The sequence below is a fragment of the Echinops telfairi genome, unplaced genomic scaffold (assembly GCF_000313985.2).
Source record: "Echinops telfairi isolate 266 unplaced genomic scaffold, ASM31398v2 ScPeMD7_60;HRSCAF=208, whole genome shotgun sequence".
Lineage (NCBI taxonomy): Eukaryota > Metazoa > Chordata > Mammalia > Afrosoricida > Tenrecidae > Echinops > Echinops telfairi.
The window spans coordinates 38,411,674-38,423,295 of NW_022103958.1; the positions used below are offsets into that span (position 1 = coordinate 38,411,674).

The 11,622-nt window shown below is 39.8% G+C and overlaps 1 protein-coding gene and 1 pseudogene across 1 annotated transcript in view; one reads left to right on the top strand and one right to left on the bottom strand.

Annotated features, from left to right (window-relative positions):
* The window catches only part of FAR1 (fatty acyl-CoA reductase 1), a 74,650-nt gene that overhangs the window by 42,596 nt on the left and 20,432 nt on the right, over positions 1 to 11,622 (bottom strand). The window lies entirely within an intron of this gene.
* LOC115869881 lies at positions 6,777 to 6,915 on the top strand (annotated as a pseudogene).

The following is an 11,622-nucleotide window of genomic DNA, read 5'->3' on the forward strand; positions in this document are numbered from 1 at the left end:
ATTGTACAATGATTCTTGATAAGACTGAACAATTGAATTGTATGATATATGGATTATATCATACAATATGTTAGCCTAAGATTGCTCTAAACATGCACAAATTCAGGGAGACAAAGAAAAACAAAAGGAACCACACCCTCTTTGCAGGACAAATATATTACAATCTGCTTCCATAAAGATTTACAAGTCTTGGAAACTCCATGTGGCAGTTCTACACTGTTCTACAGAGTCCCTATGAGTCAGTCAGAATCAACTGGCAGCACTGGATTCATCAGTTGCTTTTCTTTAATAACAACAACAACAACAACAACAACAAATATTCAGAATATGTAAAAAAAAATCAGTAAACGGACAGACAAGTTAATAGAAAAATAAGCAAAGATTCAACAGACATATTACAAAGGAGGGTATCCAAATGGTCAATAAGCATGAAAATAAAATGGGCAATAAGATGAAAATCACAATGTTCAATGCCACTATATCAATTTCCCACTCCAGCGTAGCTACAATAAAAGCAAACAAACAATAAACAATAGTGGTAAGGATACCCAGCCACTGGGATGCTCATTGACTGCTGGAGGAGTACAGACTGGTGTCACACTTATGAAAAGTACAGCAGTAGCAGTGGGTGCCATCGAATCAGTTCTAACTCACAGGGATTCACGCAAAAGGGCTTCAAATAGTCCCTGGAAAAATCCCATGATCTTTTAACTCAACTTTCCCACAAATGTTCCGATACCCCCTGGTCCAACAGAACAAAGCACTGCCTGGCCCTTGCCATCCTCACCAGCTTTGTTCGGTTGAGTCCATTGTGGTATCCGCTGTGTCAGTTCATCTCGTTGAGAATTTCTCTTTTTCCATACCCATCTCCTCCTGTACTAAGCATGACGTTTACCTAAGATGACTTGCCATCTTCCCCTCTAAGATATATTCTGGCTGTACTCCTAAAACACATGTGTTCATTCTTCTGTCAAATCCTAGTCTATTTAACATTCTTTGCCAATACCATAATTAAAATGCATCAATATGAATTATGCATTCCTTATTTAGATTTCATGTGCACATGAGGTGACTGAAAATACCCTGGCTTGGATCAGGAACACCTTAGTTTTCAAGTGGCAGCTTTCAAGAGGACTTTTGCAGTATGTCATGGATTCCCTGAATCCACAGACACTGATTGTGAATTCGAGTAAAATGAAATCTGTGACAACTCCAATCAAAATTCCCTCTGTTTATCACGATGTTGTGTATTGCTCCAAAAGAATCAGTTAAGAGTCCATAATGAGGACTTTTATTTTCTTACATGTGGTGGTATAATCCATACTGAAGGTTGTAGTCTTTGATCTCATCAATAGGTATTTCAAGTCCTCTTCACTTTCAGCAAGCAAGGTTGTATCATCTGCATATCACAGATTGTTACTTAGCCTGCCACCAACACTGATGACCCTCTTTCCCCCTGTATATTCCAGCTTCTCAGAATATTAGCTCAGCATACAAATTGAGTAAATACGGTGAAAGGAAATTCTGACACCTCTGCTTGTCTTAAACAGTGCAGTATTTATTCTCTCTGTTTTGTTCACTAACTGCTTCTTGGTCTAAGTATAGTGCCACATGAGCATAACTGAGTCTTCTGGAACTACCATTTCTTATATTATTACCTACTGTTTGTTATGATACACATAATTAAATGCCCTTCATAGCAAACAAAAAACAGATAAACATGCTTTTGGTATTCTCTGCTTTCAGCCAAGCACCATTTTTTAAAAATCATTTTATTGGGAGCTCATACAACTCTTATCACAATCCATACATACATCCATTGTCTCAAGCACATTTGCTTCCATCATCGTTTTCAAAGCATTTTCTTTCTACTTGAGCCCTTGGTTTCAGCTCATTTCCCACTCCCTCTCCTTCCCTCATGAACCCTTGATAATTTATAAATTATTATTTTTTCATGTCTTGCACTACTGTCCGATGTTTCCCATTACCCCCTCGTCTGTTGTTCACCCCCCACCCCCCGGGAGTGGGTTATAGGTAGGTCATTGTGATTGGTTCTCCCTTTCTTCCCCCACCTTCCCTTTACCCTCCTGGTATGGCTACTCTCAATATTGGTCTCGAGGAGTTTATCTGTCCTACATTCCCTGTGTGTTCAGCTCTTATCTGTACTCATGTACATGGCTCTGGTCTAGCCAGATGTGTAAGGTAGAATCAGGGTCATGATATTAAGAACCAGTGGACAGCTGTTTGTTTCAGTCAAGTACCATTTGCTACCAATAAATGGTTTCATACCAATAGTTCCATATCCTACTCTGATTTCAGCTTGAATTTCTAGCCCTTCCTTGTGGATGTACAGCTGCAACTATTCTATTGAGTCAAACTCCTTTGAAACAGGCCCAAGCATGGCATAAAAATCCTGCAAGAATTAACAGCCTGAAGGCTCCTTAGAAACAAAGATAGTGAAGTCTTCGTCTCAGGTACTTAGGACATGTTATCAGGAAGGTTCAATCCCTGCAGAAAGACATCATCATGTTTGGTCAAGGAGAGGGTCATTGGAAAATGGAAGATCTTAGTGAGATGGATGAACACATTGGCTGCAATAACAGGCTCAAGTACAGGAAAGCTTACAAAGATGACACAGGATAAGGCAGTGTTTCATTCTGCTGTACACGAGACTGTTATGAGTGAGAACCAACATCACTAGTGCACGTCTAGTAAGGGTGACTCATTAACTTTTAGAAACTTAGCTCAAATAAATGATTACAGGCAAGAGCCACCTTTTCTCATTTTCAACTTCTAAAAACATATTTAAGTAGACAATGCAAGTGAGCGATTCCAATAACTAGAAAGACACAAAATTCTAGCATTAAAAAAGGACAGTTTTTAGATACAGGAGTTTTCATATAAAGGAGTTCCTTTGTATTAGAACTAAAAAAAATTAAAACTTTTAAAATAATTTAAGCAGCTTATTGCAGACACTTGCTTAGCATAAAAATAGATGTGAACTGTGTATGAGAAGTAAGAATTGGGGAGAACGGAATGAATGATAATTCCATGGGCCAAGTACCAATATTATTTCAAATGCTTTCAGATGCAATTTCCCACAAGTTGCCTTAATAATTTTTCTGCTCAATGTCACTAAGCCCAAGTATGTGGGAGAGCTAAGTTTGAACCCATATTCTCAACCAAATTCCACATTTATAAAGGGCACAAAATGTTTCAACTTGTCCATCAATGTGATAAAGGCCATCAACTCAGATACAAGTACACAGCACTTAAAGAGAAGTTCAGAGAAAGTTAAGGGGTTCCAGCAGATGATTAGAAAGGTCCTCTTTTCCAGTTCTAAAGGTCAATGATTCCATATAGGAAAAAAAACCAAAAAACCCAGCTTTTATTACAAGGTCTTTTTGGCTTTGACTAATTGCATAAAAGGGCAAAATTCTGCTCCAGATAAATTGTTAATGTATGAAATATAGTGAATTCTAACTGAGGAATCCTTAAAATTCTCCGTTATTTTACAATGAAAGTTGCTGAGCCAAGACAGCAATCCAAACCAAACTTCAAGTCGATTCTGACTTATGGAGACCCTAAAGAGAAGGATAAAACTGCCCCTTAAGTTCCCGAGCCTATAACCTTTTATGGGAGTAGAAAGCTCAGCTTGCTGCCAAGAAACAGCTAGGGGTTTTAAAATATTGACTTTGTGAATCATAGCTCAATTCCTAGTCAACATGCCACCACGGCTCCTAAAGTAGCAACAGAACAGAAATTTGTTAACTTGTTGAGACAGTTAAAACTCGAAGGCAATGAATTAGACTTTATCCTATCCGGATTCCCCTGTAGGCTATTTCCTCAGGCACCAATAAAGGAACGAAGCCAAAAGACCTACTGTCAAACTTAAAACCTGACTCAGAAAACCATCCAGGTGGATTTAATAATTACTACTATCAAGTCAAGTGAAAACAACATCATTCTCAGATTAAGAAATAAGCAAATAGCAAAAGGTTCAGTGGTTTTATTTCCAACCTCTTCTTACCAATCCATTGAAAGACTTTATTTAGTTGAAGTCATTCACTGGAAAATCAGAAACAAAAACCCCAAGGCTGTGAAGGTAAAGACAAGCAGCTCTGGGATTTTGTTTAAAATTACAAACAAAATTCGAGCATGTTTCTACAGACATCTATTCTAATGTAATCCTATACATCATAGGTTCCCAAACTTATTTGGCTTACCAGCCCCTTTTCAAAAAAAAAAAAAACTGCTCAGTGTTCCCTGGCAATTAAAAGCTTTGGTAACATATTTAGCCCACAACCAAGGATAAAGTACAGATATTTGCTTTTGCAGCTCCATAGGAGGAATACTGCCCATATGTTTCATCATATTGGACCTAATACCTCTGAAAAAAGTAATTGGCCTGAAGTACCTTTTTGTAAAACACAGTGAGCTGTTTGAAAGCGAAATCTCTAGGGAAGCCTATTTTCAGTACTATATGAAATCAGGCTCCCCTATAAAGTGCTACCTGCTCAATAAGGTAGACCCCTTTGTGAAAGCAAGTCTTTCAGGTAACCCAATGCTATGATGCAGCCACAAACACTTAGGTTCTAAGTCTAGCAGGTCGGAGCTGGATGGAATCCAAGCTTTCCTAATTAACTTGCATGAACTTAATTCATTTGGTTCTGTAGTTTCCCAATCTTTAAAATACAGATAATATATCCCCTCACCTCTGTCTTACAGTGTGTTAGGCCGGGTTGACTAGAGAAACAAATGCAGTGACACTCATGTATGTGTAAGAAAGAGCTTTCTATCAAGAAGTAATTGTATATCAAAAGAACACCCCAGCCCGGTCCAACTCAAGTCCATAAGTCTGATACTAGAGCTTAAGTCTCTCTTCAGATGCCATCCTGTGCCCTTTGAGGAACTCTATCCTGGTTATCCCTATCGAATCCCACCACCACCATTTAAAAGAATTTTTTTTTTTAAAGGTCACGGTCACCTTTGGAGATGATCTTTCTGCCTTGAATTTAACTGGCCCACCAAGATTCCCTGTGGCAGCCCGAGCTCTCTGAATTATATTGGTAAATCCAAGAGTCTTTCCCATCTTTCATGCATTCCATAAAACTACTTTATCTTCACTTCAATCTTGCTTTGAAAAGACTGATATAAAGATTAGCCCTAGAAGCTAGCTGATCTTTCTTTACCTAACCTATGAAGCCACAAGAGCTTGCTGAGACCAAGATGTTCACTTAAAATTGAAAATACTGAACCACCTGAGATCCCAATTTCAGGTGCTACTGCATCAGTGATCTTCAATGGTTGTCTTCCACTAATGTCTGGACTTTAGCCAGAAGTTCATTTGTTGAGGTTAACAGCCTTCCCGCTCTTGGTTCATCTTCAAGGTTTTCCCAAGCCTTCTAAACCTTCTAAAACTGTTGTTTTGTGTGAGGCAGTATTCTTGCAAAACTTTAGGAAAGTTTCAGTGATTTTAGAAGATGCCCATTTGAATTTTGTTAGAACTTTGTATTATCCCTGACTTCAAAATAGTTTTTTCCCATGGCACAAAGAGTATCCATTTTTTAAAGGTTCTCTAACAAGACAAACACGGGTGCATATTGAGCCAACTTGTCTGTAGCCCTCCTGAGGGCAGAGGCATGCTTAAGCACATGCTGTTTGGAATAAACCTGTACATCTAGGAACCGGAACCCTACTAACAATATTTGACACTTACCCTCACAGTATAGGAGAGAAAGGAGAAACTGGGGAGCCAAATTCCACATATCTGGGTTTCTTTGTAAAATTGTTATTGGGATAGAACCTCATAAACTGCCTACACCTGCATTTGTACTACAACAGCACAACTGAGTGGTCATGATAGAAACTGTCAGGTCCAATTGTATGGTCTAAAATGTGTATTATCTGACCTAATCCTTTACAGAAAAGGTATACAAACACTTGACCAACTCAAGATCCTGAGTTTCTGGCCTAGTACCTAGATTGTACTCTCGATACTCTACTGGGGTCCTAAACACTGATTTAAATTCTATTCCACCTGGCTTAATTCTTCAAATCTGCCAAGATGTTGCTAGTTCTTGCAGAAGAATCTGTCCCTAACCTCTATGGCCTCTAAATAGAAATTCTATTTCAATGCATAAATCCCCCTCTAAAAGTGATGAATAAAGTTCTATCAGAAGACCCTTGGCTCCAATTTCTCCATGAATGAAGTCCGTACCTCCGAGCTTCTTGCCAGTCCAATCTAGAACCAAGTTCGTGTTAAACAACCCACCCTCAACAAATCCATAAATGTAAATGTGCATATCCTCCTTGGGAGACTACAGTCATTAGGACAAAAAGAGTCTACTGGTACTTTCCGAACTTCAATATGTAATTTAATTCAATCTCCAAATGACCTGGAAATATAATTAAAATCCAATTAATTAAATCTGATTCAATGTTCTGGAATGGGCCTGAACATCTTCATTTCTAAAAGCTCCCTAGTGATGCTAGAAATCATAATCTTGAATAGTAAAGTTCTATTATGCCCACTGCTACCTCACCACTAAGAGCCAATTTTCAGCATCTCAAGACTACATAATAATCTATAATAATCATTTACTTGAGGCAAATAAAAAACAAAGACAACATAAAGAATATTTCCTCACACACACACTGCTACATACATATTGTTGTTTCTGATATAAAATGCTACAACTGGAATTCTCTCCCAGTAAGAAAGGGAGGTATAATTAAATACAAAATGCAAATGGTTCTTTAAGAAATCATCTGGCCCTCCTTTTCTTGGCGGGGGCCGGGCGTGCAGTCCTGGTCCCTGTTAGGTACGGAGGCAGAGAGAGTGGACTCCGTGTCATGTCTTTGGTGCCAGCGGCTACCTGTTCGCTGGTTCTATCCTCAAACACCGGGACAAAGAGAAAAAAAAAGAAATCACCTGTAAAACTGTTCAACTTTAGTCAGGAAAATGCTAATTGTGGTTCTAAGATCTATTTTTCACTTAGATTTTAAGAAACAAAACTGATAATCAGTGGGTATATATGGAACCAATCCAAAATCCAACTGCGAGGGAGCAGATTCCACCTCATAACAACCCTATAGGATAAGATGAAACTGCTCCCTAGGGGGCTATGGCACGGGGACCATGGGACAGAGCAAAGGAGTCAAGCCAAGTCCAAAGGTCAAGCTAGGAAACCATGAGACAGAGGAGTAGCACTGAGATCCTGGAGCTGTGAGGCCAAGGAATAGGAAGGTTTCTGGGCCCAAAGAGCAGAAGCCAATGGTGGCTGAGAAGCTGAGGACCACCAGTGACTGTATCCTTACTGTTTACTGATTCTGACTTGTGGGAGCACGATAGCTTCCCTAATTACTATTGTGGTTGTTAGGTGCCATTGAGTCAGTTCTGACTCATAACGACCCTATGCACAACAGAGAAAAAAACACTGCTTGTTCTGCAGCATCCTCACAATTATTCTTTTGTTTGAGTCCATTGTTGAAGCCACTGTCAATCCATCTTATCAAAGGCCTTCCTCTTTTTCACTGCCCTTCTACTGTACTGAACATGATGTCCTTCTTCAGGGACTGGTCTCTCCTGACATATCCAAAGTATGTAAGACAAAGTCTCACACATCCTTGTGTCTAAGGAGCATTCTGACTGTACTACTTCTAAGAAAGATTTGTTTGTTCTTTTGAAAGTTGATGGTATTTTCAAGATTCTTTGCCAGCACCATAATTCACACACATCGATTCTTCTTCAATCTTCCTTATTCAATGCCCAATTACACATGCCTATGAGACCATTAAAAATACCATGGTTTGGGTCAAAGACACCTTAGTCACCAAAGTAACATGCTTGCTTTACAACATTTTAGTGAAGTTCTGTGCAGTAGATTGACCAAATGCAGTGTGCCATTTGATCTCTTGACGTCTGTTTCCATGAGCATTGACTGTGGATCCCAGCAAAAAGAAATCCTTGACAACTTCATTTCTCCATTTACCAATATATCTCCATTTATTGGTCTAGTAGATGAGGATTTGGGCCTTCTTTACATTGAGTTGTAATCTACACTGAAAACTGCAATCCTGGATCTTCATCAAGTCCTCCTTGCTTTCAGCAAGCAAGGCTAGGTCATCTGCATATTTCAGGTTGTTAATAAACCTTCTTCCAATATAGATGCCACACTCTTCTTCAAATAATGCAGCTTCTCAAATTATTTGCTCGGCATATACACTAAGTAAGGTGAGGATACAAACCTGACACACATCTTTCCTAATTTTAAGCCATGCAGTATTCCCTTGATCTATACCCACAACTGCCCCTTGATCATGTACATGAGCATAAATGAGTGTTCGGAATTCCCAATCTTCTCAAGGCTATCCATGGTTTGTTATGACCCACGGTAGAAATGCCTTTGCATAGTCAATAAAACACAGGTAAATGCCTTTCTGGTATTCTCTGCTCTAGGCCAAGATCCATCTCACATCAACAATGATATCCTTATTCCAAGGCCTTCTCTGAATCTGGCCTGAACCTGAATTACAAGTGGTGGTGTAGTGGTTACTCTTGGGCTGCTAAGCACAAAGTCAATAGTTCTAGACCTGGGGAAAAGACAAGGTTTTCTAATCCAGTACAAAGTTACGGTCTGGGAAACCACAGGGCAGTCTACCCTGTTCTACAGGGTCACAATGAGGCAGAATTGACTTGATAGCCTTGGAGTTGTTTAACTTCCCTAATAAAACACCCTGAAATGTGAGTATTCTCTGTGAGTTCTGTGTGAACAAAGCAATGAGTTATTGAGCCCAACAGAGAAGGAGAGTGCCATAGGAGGAACGGTTGGTGTCAGAGCAGGTTAAGAAGGATGAAAGGTGGAGCCATGCCTGACCCTTACTCATGGCAATAAGGAAGCCAGAGGAGGTCAGATACGGCTCCCTCCATGACATTTATTCACAAACCAACTTGTACCCATAGGAGGACTCTTCCATCTGTAGAACAGGAACTCGCACACCGCTCACTGGGCTGTAAATCAGCCCAGCCTGCCATGCTCGGGAAAGCAGAGGGGCAGCAGAGAAGAAGACGGCCCTCAACAGGCCGGACTGACAACGGCAACAAAAATGGGGCAAGTGCAACAACAACGGTGAAGCCGGCACAGAACTCAGCAGTATTTCATTCTGTTGTGAAGAAGACTGCGATTAGTGGGAACTGGATGGATGGCAACTAACAAACATAAATAAGTAAAATAACGTGACAAATTTAACACAATTTAAAACACCGTTACCTTTGATCCTGTCATTCTATTTCTAAAATTGTGCTCTGTTGCTAGCATTAGGAATGTATGAAACGATTTATTCATTTTAGCATTGATACCCAAAGATTTAAAATGTCTACCAATAGGGGATTGGGCAAATAAAAGGGCATGTGAGATGGTATAGTTTGCATCTTCCGAGAAGCCCTGCATGGCACAATAGCTGAAAGTGCTTGGCGGTCAGCCAAAAATGTCAGAGCTTTGAATATACTAGCAGCTCCAGCAGAGAAGATGAGGCTGCCCACTTCCATAAAGATGTCAGCCTAGACACCCCGAAGAAGAGTGGAATCTACTCAATAACAATCGGTTTGGATACAGAAAGGAAAAATGCAAGGGGTGGGGGGAATCTACATATATGCGTATAAATACATAGATGATTACTGGCCAAATATTCAAGAAACTGGTAAAGATGGCTACCTCTGGGAAGGAGGATAACTCAACAGCTAAGAAACAGAGGTAAAGGACACTTGCTTTTCATGGAATTTCTTTCTTTATGTGCCTTTTGAATTACGCACTAGGTGCATGTATTATCTATTTTAAATAAAATAGGATTTTTTTAAAATAGAAAAATCAGAGGGCTCTAAAATATATTCTTTCCCCTCAGTCTGCTACCACTATTCTTTGTCTTCTAACCATTACAAACACATTTTCATGTACCTCCAGAAAAAGTTAGGCAAAAATTTTAAGTGCAAATAAAAGACAAGCATTGTGTTGAGAAGAGCATTAACTGTCTTCTATTAAATCTTGATTACTTAAATTTTCATGTTATTTCTTTACTAGATGGAAAACCTATAGAGTAAAGCAGATGACTACTTAGCTTTAAGATTATTAGTGAAAAGGAATCTAGATAGGAACTGAAAATCCAGGGAATCCAAGGCGGATGAGCCCTACACGACCAGTGGTGTGAGCAGGGAGGGCAGAGAGAGAGTGGGTAGGAAAGAGGGAACCGATTACAAGGAACTATATGTGACCTCCTCCCTGGGGGACGGACAACAGAAAAGTGGGCGAAGGGAGACGTCGGACAGGGCAAGATATGACAAAGTAACAATTTATAAACTAGCAAGGGCTCGTGAGGGAGAGGGGAGCAGGGAGGGAGGGGAAAATGAGGACCTAATGCCGGGAGTTTAAGTGGAAAAGAAATGTTTTGAGAATGATGAGGGCAATGAATGTACAAATGCGCTTTACACATTGATGTGTGTATGGATTGTGATTAAGAGTTGTATGAGCCCCTAATAAAATGATAAAAAAAAAGAAAAGGAATCTAGCAGGCTATATTCTTTTTTTTTTAATTAAAAGATCATTTTATTGATGGCACTTACAGCTCATAACAATCCATACATCAATTGTATCGAGTATATTTGTACATAAGTTGCCATCATTATTTTCTAGACATTTACTTCCCATTGAGATCTTGGTTATCAGCTCCTCTCATTTCTTCTCCCTCCCACCCTCATGACCTATTGATAAATTATAAATTATTATTATTTTCATATCTAAAACTGATGATTGTCTCCTTCCCCTATGGGTTTTGTTGTTCATCTGCTTGGAAGGGGTGGGTGTGGTTATATGTTTATCTTTAGGATTGGTTCCCCCTTCCTCCCTCCTCCCCTACCTTCCCACACTCCCCTCCTTATATCGCTACTGAAAAAGAAGGATGGTGCTGGGCTATCAAAAGGATGGTGCTGGGCTATCTAGGGTCTTAAAGGCTTGAAGTTAAACAAGTGGCCCTCTAGCAGATAACCTGCAAGCCCATATGGAAGAAGCACACAGACTATGCAATCATAATGTGTCCTCAGGACTGGGTAACACGCATCAGAAGACCCCAAACAAACCCAAAAAACCCATTGTTGAGAATGAGGGGGTGTGGAGCAGAGATCCAAAACCCATCTGTGGACAATGGGACATCCCCTCAATGAAGGGTGACAAGGAAGGGATGAGGCAACCAGGGAGCAGTAAAGCATCGATGAAACACACAATGTTCCTCTGGTTCCTTGAGGAACCACCACTCTCCACTACCATGACGTCAGTCCTGCCCTTCACTGCGGGCTAGACCGGAGCATGTACACAGGTACAGGTACATTGTTTGAGTTGTGCAACCATCTCACTCTCCGTTTCAGATGATTTATTTCCCATCACCATAAATTCCTGACTCTGAGGGTTCCTGCATAATGTTCAAGTTGCTGATGTCACTTTGATCCCCTGTAGATAGTTCTTTTTTTTAATCATTTTATTAGGGGCTCATACAACTCTTATCACAATCCATACATACATCAATTGTATAAAGCACATTTGTACATCCATTGCCCTCATCATTCTCAAAACA